This window comes from Rhipicephalus microplus, unplaced genomic scaffold, assembly GCF_043290135.1.
Source record: "Rhipicephalus microplus isolate Deutch F79 unplaced genomic scaffold, USDA_Rmic scaffold_14, whole genome shotgun sequence".
Lineage (NCBI taxonomy): Eukaryota > Metazoa > Arthropoda > Arachnida > Ixodida > Ixodidae > Rhipicephalus > Rhipicephalus microplus.
The window spans coordinates 2,242,682-2,252,725 of record NW_027464587.1 but is presented as its reverse complement, the minus strand read 5'-3'; positions in this window follow the sequence as shown (position 1 = coordinate 2,252,725).

Here is a 10,044-nt window from a genome sequence, read left to right as displayed (position 1 = left end):
CTCGAACCTCCAAATTTTCGGTTAACAGCCGATCGCGCTAGCCAACTGCGCCACGGAGACAGTCCTGCTCCACTCTAACCACCATCAGAACATATCTTCAAAGCTATCAGCGCAAAGAAAAAATCAACACACCACTCCCGGGAGGGCTCGAAACTCCAACGTTTCGGTTAACAGCCGATCGCGCTAGCCCATTACGCCACGGAGACAGTCCTGCTCCACTCTCACCACCATCAGAACATATCTTCAAAGCTATCAGCCCAAACAAAAAAAAGCGTTGCACCACCACCGGGTGGGCTCGAACCTCCGACCTTTCGGTTAACCGCCGATCGCGCTAGCCAATTGCGCCACGGAGACAGTCTTGCTCCACTCTCTTTATCATCAGAACATATCTTCAAAGCTATCAGTCCAAAGAAAAAAAAGCACCGCACCACCACCGGGTGGGCTAGAACCTCAACCCTTTCGGTTAACAGCCAATCCCGCTAGCCAATTGCGCCACGGAGACAGTCCTGCTCCACTCTTACCACCATCAGAACATATCTTTAAAGCTATCAGCTCAAAGAAAAAAAAAAGCGCCGCACCACCACCGGGTGGGCTTGAACCTCCAACCTTTCGGTTAACAGCCGATCGCGCTAGCCAACTGCGCCACGGAGAAAATCGTGCTCCACTCTCACCACCATCAGAACATTTCTTCAAAGCTATCAGTGCAAAGAATAAAGCAACACACCACTCCCGGGAGGGCTCGAACCTCCAACCTTTCGATCAACAGCCGATCGCGCTAGCCAATTGCGCCACGGAGACAGTCCTGCTCCACTTTCACCACAATTAGAACATATCTTCAAAGCTATCAGCCCAAAGAAAAAATGCGCCGCACCACCACCGCATGGGCTCGAACCTCCAACCTTTCAGTTAAAAGCCGGTCGCGCTAGCCAATTGCGCCACGGAGACAATCGTGCTCCACTCTCACCACCATCAGAACATATCTTCAAAGCTATCAGCGCAAAGAAAAAAAGCACCACACCCCACCCGGAAGGGCTTGAACCTCCAACCTTTCGGTTAACAGCCAAGCGCGCTAGCCAATTGCGCCACGGAGACAATCGTGCTCCACTCTCACCACCATCAGAACATATCTTGAAAGCTATCAGCGCAAAGAAAAAAAGCACCACACCCCACCCGGAAGGGCTGGAACCTCCAACTTTTCGGTTAATAGCTGATCGCGCTAGCCAATTGCGCCACGGGGACAGTCCTGCTCCACTCTCACCACCGTCAGAATATTTCTTCAGAGCTGTCAGACCAAAGAAAAAAAAAAGCGCCGCACCACCACCGGCTGGGCTCGAACCTCCAACCTTTCGGTTAACAGCCGATAGCGCTAGCCAATTGCGCCACAGAGACAGTCGTGCTCCACTCTCACCACCGTCAGACCATTTCTTCAGAGCTATCACCCCAAAGAAAAAAAAGCGCCGCACCACCACCGGGTGGGCTCAAACCTCCAACCTTTCGTATAACAGCCGATCGCGCTAGCCAATTGCGCCACGAAGACAGTCTTGCTCCACTCTCACCACCATCAGAACATATCTTCAAAGCTATTACCGCAAAGAAAAAAGCAACACACCACTCCCGGGAGAGCTTGAACCTCCAACTTTTCGGTTAACAGCCGATCGCGCTAGCGAACTGCACCACGGAGACAGTCTTGCTCCACTCTCACCACTATCAGATCATGTCTTCAAAGCTATCAGCGCAAAGAAAAAAAAGGCGCCGCACCACCACCGGGTGGGCTCAAACCTCCAACCTTTCGGTTAACAACGACATCGCGCTAGCCAATCGCGCCACGGAGATAGTCCCGCTTCACTCTCACCACCATCAGAACATATCTTCAAAGCTATTAGCGCAAAGAAAAAAGCAACACACCACTCCCAGGAGGGCTTGAAACTCCAACCTTTCGGTTAACAGCCGATCGCGCTTGCCCATTGCGCCATGAGACAGTCCAGCTCCACTCTCACCACCATCAGAACATATCTTCAAAGCTATCAGCCCAAAGAAAAAAGAGCGCCACCCCACCACCGGGTGGGCTCGAACCTCCGACTTTTCGGTTAACAGCCGATCGGGATAGCCAATTGCGCCACGGAGACAGTCCTGCTCCACTCTCACCACCATCAGAACATATCTTCAAAGCTATCAGCCCAAAGAAAAAAAAGCCCCGCACTACCACCGGGTGGGCTCGAACCTCCAACCTTTCGGTTAACAGCCAATCGCGCTAGCCAATTGTGCCACGGAGACAGTCCTGCTCCACTCTCACCACCATCAGAACATATCTTCAAAGCTATTACCGCAAAGAAAAAAGCAAAACACCACTCCCGGGAGGGCTCGAACCTCCAACTTTCCGGTTAACAGCCGATCACGCTAGCCAATTGCGCCACGGAGACAGTCTTGCTCTACTCTCACAACCATCAGAACATAACTTCAAAGCTATCAGCCCACAGAAAAAAAAGCGCCGCACCACCACCGGGAGAGCTCGAACCTCCAACTTTTCGGTTAACAGCCGATCGCGCTAGCCAATTGCGCCACGCAGACAGTCCTGCTCCACTCTCTTTATCATCAGAACATATCTTCAAAGCTATCAGTCCAAAGAAAAAAAAGCACCGCACCACCACCGGGTGGGCTCGAACCTCCGACCTTTCGGTTAACCGCCGATCGCGCTAGCCAATTGCGCCACGGAGACAGTCTTGCTCCACTCTCTTTATCATCAGAACATATCTTCAAAGCTATCAGTCCAAAGAAAAAAAAGCACCGCACCACCACCGGGTGGGCTAGAACCTCAACCCTTTCGGTTAACAGCCAATCCCGCTAGCCAATTGCGCCACGGAGACAGTCCTGCTCCACTCTTACCACCATCAGAACATATCTTTAAAGCTATCAGCTCAAAGAAAAAAAAAAGCGCCGCACCACCACCGGGTGGGCTTGAACCTCCAACCTTTCGGTTAACAGCCGATCGCGCTAGCCAACTGCGCCACGGAGAAAGTCGTGCTCCACTCTCACCACCATCAGAACATTTCTTCAAAGCTATCAGTGCAAAGAATAAAGCAACACACCACTCCCGGGAGGGCTCGAACCTCCAACCTTTCGATCAACAGCCGATCGCGCTAGCCAATTGCGCCACGGAGACAGTCCTGCTCCACTTTCACCACAATTAGAACATATCTTCAAAGCTATCAGCCCAAAGAAAAAATGCGCCGCACCACCACCGCATGGGCTCGAACCTCCAACCTTTCAGTTAAAAGCCGGTCGCGCTAGCCAATTGCGCCACGGAGACAATCGTGCTCCACTCTCACCACCATCAGAACATATCTTCAAAGCTATCAGCGCAAAGAAAAAAAGCACCACACCCCACCCGGAAGGGCTGGAACCTCCAACTTTTCGGTTAATAGCTGATCGCGCTAGCCAATTGCGCCACGGGGACAGTCCTGCTCCACTCTCACCACCGTCAGAATATTTCTTCAGAGCTATCAGACCAAAGAAAAAAAAAGCGCCGCACCACCACCGGGTGGGCTCGAACCTCAAACCTTTCGGTTAACAGCCGATAGCGCTAGCCAATTGCGCCACAGAGACAGTCGTGCTCCACTCTCACCACCGTCAGACCATTTCTTCAGAGCTATCACCCCAAAGAAAAAAGCAACACACCACTTTCGGGAGGGCTCGAATCTCCAACTTTTCGGTTAACAGCCGATCGCGCTGGCCCATTGCGCCGCGGAGACAGTCCTGCTCCACTCTCACCACAATTAGAACATATCTTCAAAGCTATCAGCCCAAAGAAAAAAATGCGCCGCACCACCACCGCATGGGCTCGAACCTCCAACCTTTCGGTTAAAAGCCAAGCGCGCTAGCCAATTGCGCCACGGAGACAATCGTGCTCCACTCTCACCACCATCAGAACATATCTTGAAAGCTATCAGCGCAAAGAAAAAAAGCACCACACCCCACCCGGAAGGGCTGGAACCTCCAACTTTTCGGTTAATAGCTGATCGCGCTAGCCAATTGCGCCACGGGGACAGTCCTGCTCCACTCTCACCACCGTCAGAATATTTCTTCAGAGCTATCAGACCAAAGAAAAAAAAAGCGCCGCACCACCACCGGCTGGGCTCGAACCTCCAACCTTTCGGTTAACAGCCGATAGCGCTAGCCAATTGCGCCACAGAGACAGTCGTGCTCCACTCTCACCACCGTCAGACCATTTCTTCAGAGCTATCACCCCAAAGAAAAAAAAGCGCCGCACCACCACCGGGTGGGCTCAAACCTCCAACCTTTCGTATAACAGCCGATCGCGCTAGCCAATTGCGCCACGAAGACAGTCTTGCTCCACTCTCACCACCATCAGAACATATCTTCAAAGCTATTACCGCAAAGAAAAAAGCAACACACCACTCCCGGGAGAGCTTGAACCTCCAACTTTTCGGTTAACAGCCGATCGCGCTAGCGAACTGCACCACGGAGACAGTCTTGCTCCACTCTCACCACTATCAGATCATGTCTTCAAAGCTATCAGCGCAAAGAAAAAAAAGGCGCCGCACCACCACCGGGTGGGCTCAAACCTCCAACCTTTCGGTTAACAACGACATCGCGCTAGCCAATCGCGCCACGGAGATAGTCCCGCTTCACTCTCACCACCATCAGAACATATCTTCAAAGCTATTAGCGCAAAGAAAAAAGCAACACACCACTCCCAGGAGGGCTTGAAACTCCAACCTTTCGGTTAACAGCCGATCGCGCTTGCCCATTGCGCCATGAGACAGTCCAGCTCCACTCTCACCACCATCAGAACATATCTTCAAAGCTATCAGCCCAAAGAAAAAAGAGCGCCACCCCACCACCGGGTGGGCTCGAACCTCCGACTTTTCGGTTAACAGCCGATCGGGATAGCCAATTGCGCCACGGAGACAGTCCTGCTCCACTCTCACCACCATCAGAACATATCTTCAAAGCTATCAGCCCAAAGAAAAAAAAGCCCCGCACTACCACCGGGTGGGCTCGAACCTCCAACCTTTCGGTTAACAGCCAATCGCGCTAGCCAATTGTGCCACGGAGACAGTCCTGCTCCACTCTCACCACCATCAGAACATATCTTCAAAGCTATTACCGCAAAGAAAAAAGCAAAACACCACTCCCGGGAGGGCTCGAACCTCCAACTTTCCGGTTAACAGCCGATCACGCTAGCCAATTGCGCCACGGAGACAGTCTTGCTCTACTCTCACAACCATCAGAACATAACTTCAAAGCTATCAGCCCACAGAAAAAAAAGCGCCGCACCACCACCGGGAGAGCTCGAACCTCCAACTTTTCGGTTAACAGCCGATCGCGCTAGCCAATTGCGCCACGCAGACAGTCCTGCTCCACTCTCTTTATCATCAGAACATATCTTCAAAGCTATCAGTCCAAAGAAAAAAAAGCACCGCACCACCACCGGGTGGGCTCGAACCTCCGACCTTTCGGTTAACCGCCGATCGCGCTAGCCAATTGCGCCACGGAGACAGTCTTGCTCCACTCTCTTTATCATCAGAACATATCTTCAAAGCTATCAGTCCAAAGAAAAAAAAGCACCGCACCACCACCGGGTGGGCTAGAACCTCAACCCTTTCGGTTAACAGCCAATCCCGCTAGCCAATTGCGCCACGGAGACAGTCCTGCTCCACTCTTACCACCATCAGAACATATCTTTAAAGCTATCAGCTCAAAGAAAAAAAAAAGCGCCGCACCACCACCGGGTGGGCTTGAACCTCCAACCTTTCGGTTAACAGCCGATCGCGCTAGCCAACTGCGCCACGGAGAAAGTCGTGCTCCACTCTCACCACCATCAGAACATTTCTTCAAAGCTATCAGTGCAAAGAATAAAGCAACACACCACTCCCGGGAGGGCTCGAACCTCCAACCTTTCGATCAACAGCCGATCGCGCTAGCCAATTGCGCCACGGAGACAGTCCTGCTCCACTTTCACCACAATTAGAACATATCTTCAAAGCTATCAGCCCAAAGAAAAAATGCGCCGCACCACCACCGCATGGGCTCGAACCTCCAACCTTTCAGTTAAAAGCCGGTCGCGCTAGCCAATTGCGCCACGGAGACAATCGTGCTCCACTCTCACCACCATCAGAACATATCTTCAAAGCTATCAGCGCAAAGAAAAAAAGCACCACACCCCACCCGGAAGGGCTGGAACCTCCAACTTTTCGGTTAATAGCTGATCGCGCTAGCCAATTGCGCCACGGGGACAGTCCTGCTCCACTCTCACCACCGTCAGAATATTTCTTCAGAGCTATCAGACCAAAGAAAAAAAAAGCGCCGCACCACCACCGGGTGGGCTCGAACCTCAAACCTTTCGGTTAACAGCCGATAGCGCTAGCCAATTGCGCCACAGAGACAGTCGTGCTCCACTCTCACCACCGTCAGACCATTTCTTCAGAGCTATCACCCCAAAGAAAAAAGCAACACACCACTTTCGGGAGGGCTCGAATCTCCAACTTTTCGGTTAACAGCCGATCGCGCTGGCCCATTGCGCCGCGGAGACAGTCCTGCTCCACTCTCACCACAATTAGAACATATCTTCAAAGCTATCAGCCCAAAGAAAAAAATGCGCCGCACCACCACCGCATGGGCTCGAACCTCCAACCTTTCGGTTAAAAGCCAAGCGCGCTAGCCAATTGCGCCACGGAGACAATCGTGCTCCACTCTCACCACCATCAGAACATATCTTGAAAGCTATCAGCGCAAAGAAAAAAAGCACCACACCCCACCCGGAAGGGCTGGAACCTCCAACTTTTCGGTTAATAGCTGATCGCGCTAGCCAATTGCGCCACGGGGACAGTCCTGCTCCACTCTCACCACCGTCAGAATATTTCTTCAGAGCTATCAGACCAAAGAAAAAAAAAGCGCCGCACCACCACCGGCTGGGCTCGAACCTCCAACCTTTCGGTTAACAGCCGATAGCGCTAGCCAATTGCGCCACAGAGACAGTCGTGCTCCACTCTCACCACCGTCAGACCATTTCTTCAGAGCTATCACCCCAAAGAAAAAAAAGCGCCGCACCACCACCGGGTGGGCTCAAACCTCCAACCTTTCGTATAACAGCCGATCGCGCTAGCCAATTGCGCCACGAAGACAGTCTTGCTCCACTCTCACCACCATCAGAACATATCTTCAAAGCTATTACCGCAAAGAAAAAAGCAACACACCACTCCCGGGAGAGCTTGAACCTCCAACTTTTCGGTTAACAGCCGATCGCGCTAGCGAACTGCACCACGGAGACAGTCTTGCTCCACTCTCACCACTATCAGATCATGTCTTCAAAGCTATCAGCGCAAAGAAAAAAAAGGCGCCGCACCACCACCGGGTGGGCTCAAACCTCCAACCTTTCGGTTAACAACGACATCGCGCTAGCCAATCGCGCCACGGAGATAGTCCCGCTTCACTCTCACCACCATCAGAACATATCTTCAAAGCTATTAGCGCAAAGAAAAAAGCAACACACCACTCCCAGGAGGGCTTGAAACTCCAACCTTTCGGTTAACAGCCGATCGCGCTTGCCCATTGCGCCATGAGACAGTCCAGCTCCACTCTCACCACCATCAGAACATATCTTCAAAGCTATCAGCCCAAAGAAAAAAGAGCGCCACCCCACCACCGGGTGGGCTCGAACCTCCGACTTTTCGGTTAACAGCCGATCGGGATAGCCAATTGCGCCACGGAGACAGTCCTGCTCCACTCTCACCACCATCAGAACATATCTTCAAAGCTATCAGCCCAAAGAAAAAAAAGCCCCGCACTACCACCGGGTGGGCTCGAACCTCCAACCTTTCGGTTAACAGCCAATCGCGCTAGCCAATTGTGCCACGGAGACAGTCCTGCTCCACTCTCACCACCATCAGAACATATCTTCAAAGCTATTACCGCAAAGAAAAAAGCAAAACACCACTCCCGGGAGGGCTCGAACCTCCAACTTTCCGGTTAACAGCCGATCACGCTAGCCAATTGCGCCACGGAGACAGTCTTGCTCTACTCTCACAACCATCAGAACATAACTTCAAAGCTATCAGCCCACAGAAAAAAAAGCGCCGCACCACCACCGGGAGAGCTCGAACCTCCAACTTTTCGGTTAACAGCCGATCGCGCTAGCCAATTGCGCCACGCAGACAGTCCTGCTCCACTCTCACCACCGTCAGAACATTTCTTCAGAGCTATCAGCCCAAAGAAAAAAAAGCGCTGCAAAACCATCGGGTGGGCTCGAACCTCCAACCTTACGGTTAACAGCCGATCGCGCTAGCCAATTGCCCCACGGAGACAGTCGTGCTCCACTCTCACCATCGTCAGAACATTTCTTCAGAGCTATCACCCCAAAGAAAAAAAGCGCCGCACCACCACCGGTTGGGCTCGAACCTCCAACCTTTCGGTTGACAGCCGATCGCGCTAGCCAATTGCGCCACGAAGACTGTCCTGCTCCAATCTCACCACCATCAGAACATATCTTCAAAGCTATTACCGCAAAGAAAAAAGCAACACACCACTCCTGGGAGGGCTCGAGACTCCAACCTTTCGGTTAACAGCCGATCGCGCTAGCCCATTGCGCCACGGAGGCAGTCTTGCTCCACTCTCACCATCATCAGAACATATCTTCAAAGCTATCAGCGCAAAGAAAAAAAAGCGCTGCACCACCACCAGGTGGGCTCGAACCTCCAACCTTTCGGTTAACAGCCGATCGCGCTAGCCCATTGCGCCACGGAGACAGTCTTGCTCCACTCTCACCACCAACAGAACATAACTTCAAAGCTATCAGCGCAAAGAAAAAAGCAACACACCACTCCCGGGAGGGCTCAAAACTCCAACCTTTCGGTCAACAGCCGATCGCGCTAGCCCATTGCGCCACGGAAACAGTCTTGCTCCCTTCTCACCACCATCAGAACATATCTTCAAAGCTATCAGCACAAAGAAAAAAAGCGCCGCACCACCACCGGGTGGGCTCGAACCTCCAACCTTTCGGTTAACAGCCAATCGCGCTAGCCAACTGCGCCACGGAGACAGTCGTGCTCCACTCTCACCACCATCAGAACATATCTTCAAAGCTATCAGCCCAAAAAAAAGCACCGCACCACCGCCGGGTGGGCTCGAAACTCCAACCTTTCGGTTAACAGCCGATCGCGCTAGCCAATTGCGCCACAGAGACAGTCCTGCTTCACTCTCACCACCATCAGAACATATCTTCAAAGCTATCAGCCCAAAGAAAAAAAAGCGTCATACCACCACCGGGTGGGCTCGAACCTCCGACCTTTTGGTTCACAGCCGATCGCGCTAGCCAATTGCGCCATGGAGACAGTCCTGCTCCACTCTCACCACCATCAGAACATATCTTCAAAGCTATCAGCCCAAAGAAAAAAAAAGCACCGCAACCCCACCCGGTGGGCTCGAACCTCCAACTTTTCGGTTAACAGCCGATCGCGCTAGCCAATTGCACCACGTAGACAGACCTGCTCCACTCTCACTACCATAAGAACATATCATCAAAGCTATCAGCCCGAAGAAAAAAAGCGCCGCACCACCACTGGGTGGGCTCGAACCTCCGACCTTTTGGTTAACAGCCGATCGCGCTAGCCAATTGCGCAACGGAGACAGTCCTGCTCCACTCTCACCACCATCAGAACATATCTTCAAAGCTATCAGCCCAAAAAAAAAGCGCCGCACCACCACCGGGTGGGCTCGAACCTCTGACCTTTCGGTTAACAGCCGATCGCGCTAGCCAATTGCGCCACGAAGACTGTCCTTCTCCAATCTCACCACCATCAGAACATATCTTCAAAGCTATTACCGCAAAGAAAAAACCAACACACCACTCCTGGGAGGGCTCAAGACTCCAACCTTTCGGTTAACAGCCGATCGCGCTAGCCCATTGTGCCACGGAGGCTGTCTTGCTCCACTCACACCATCATCAGAACATATCTTCAAAGCTATCAGCGCAAAGAAAAAAAGCGCTGCACTACCACCAGGTGGGCTCGAACCTCCAACCTTTCG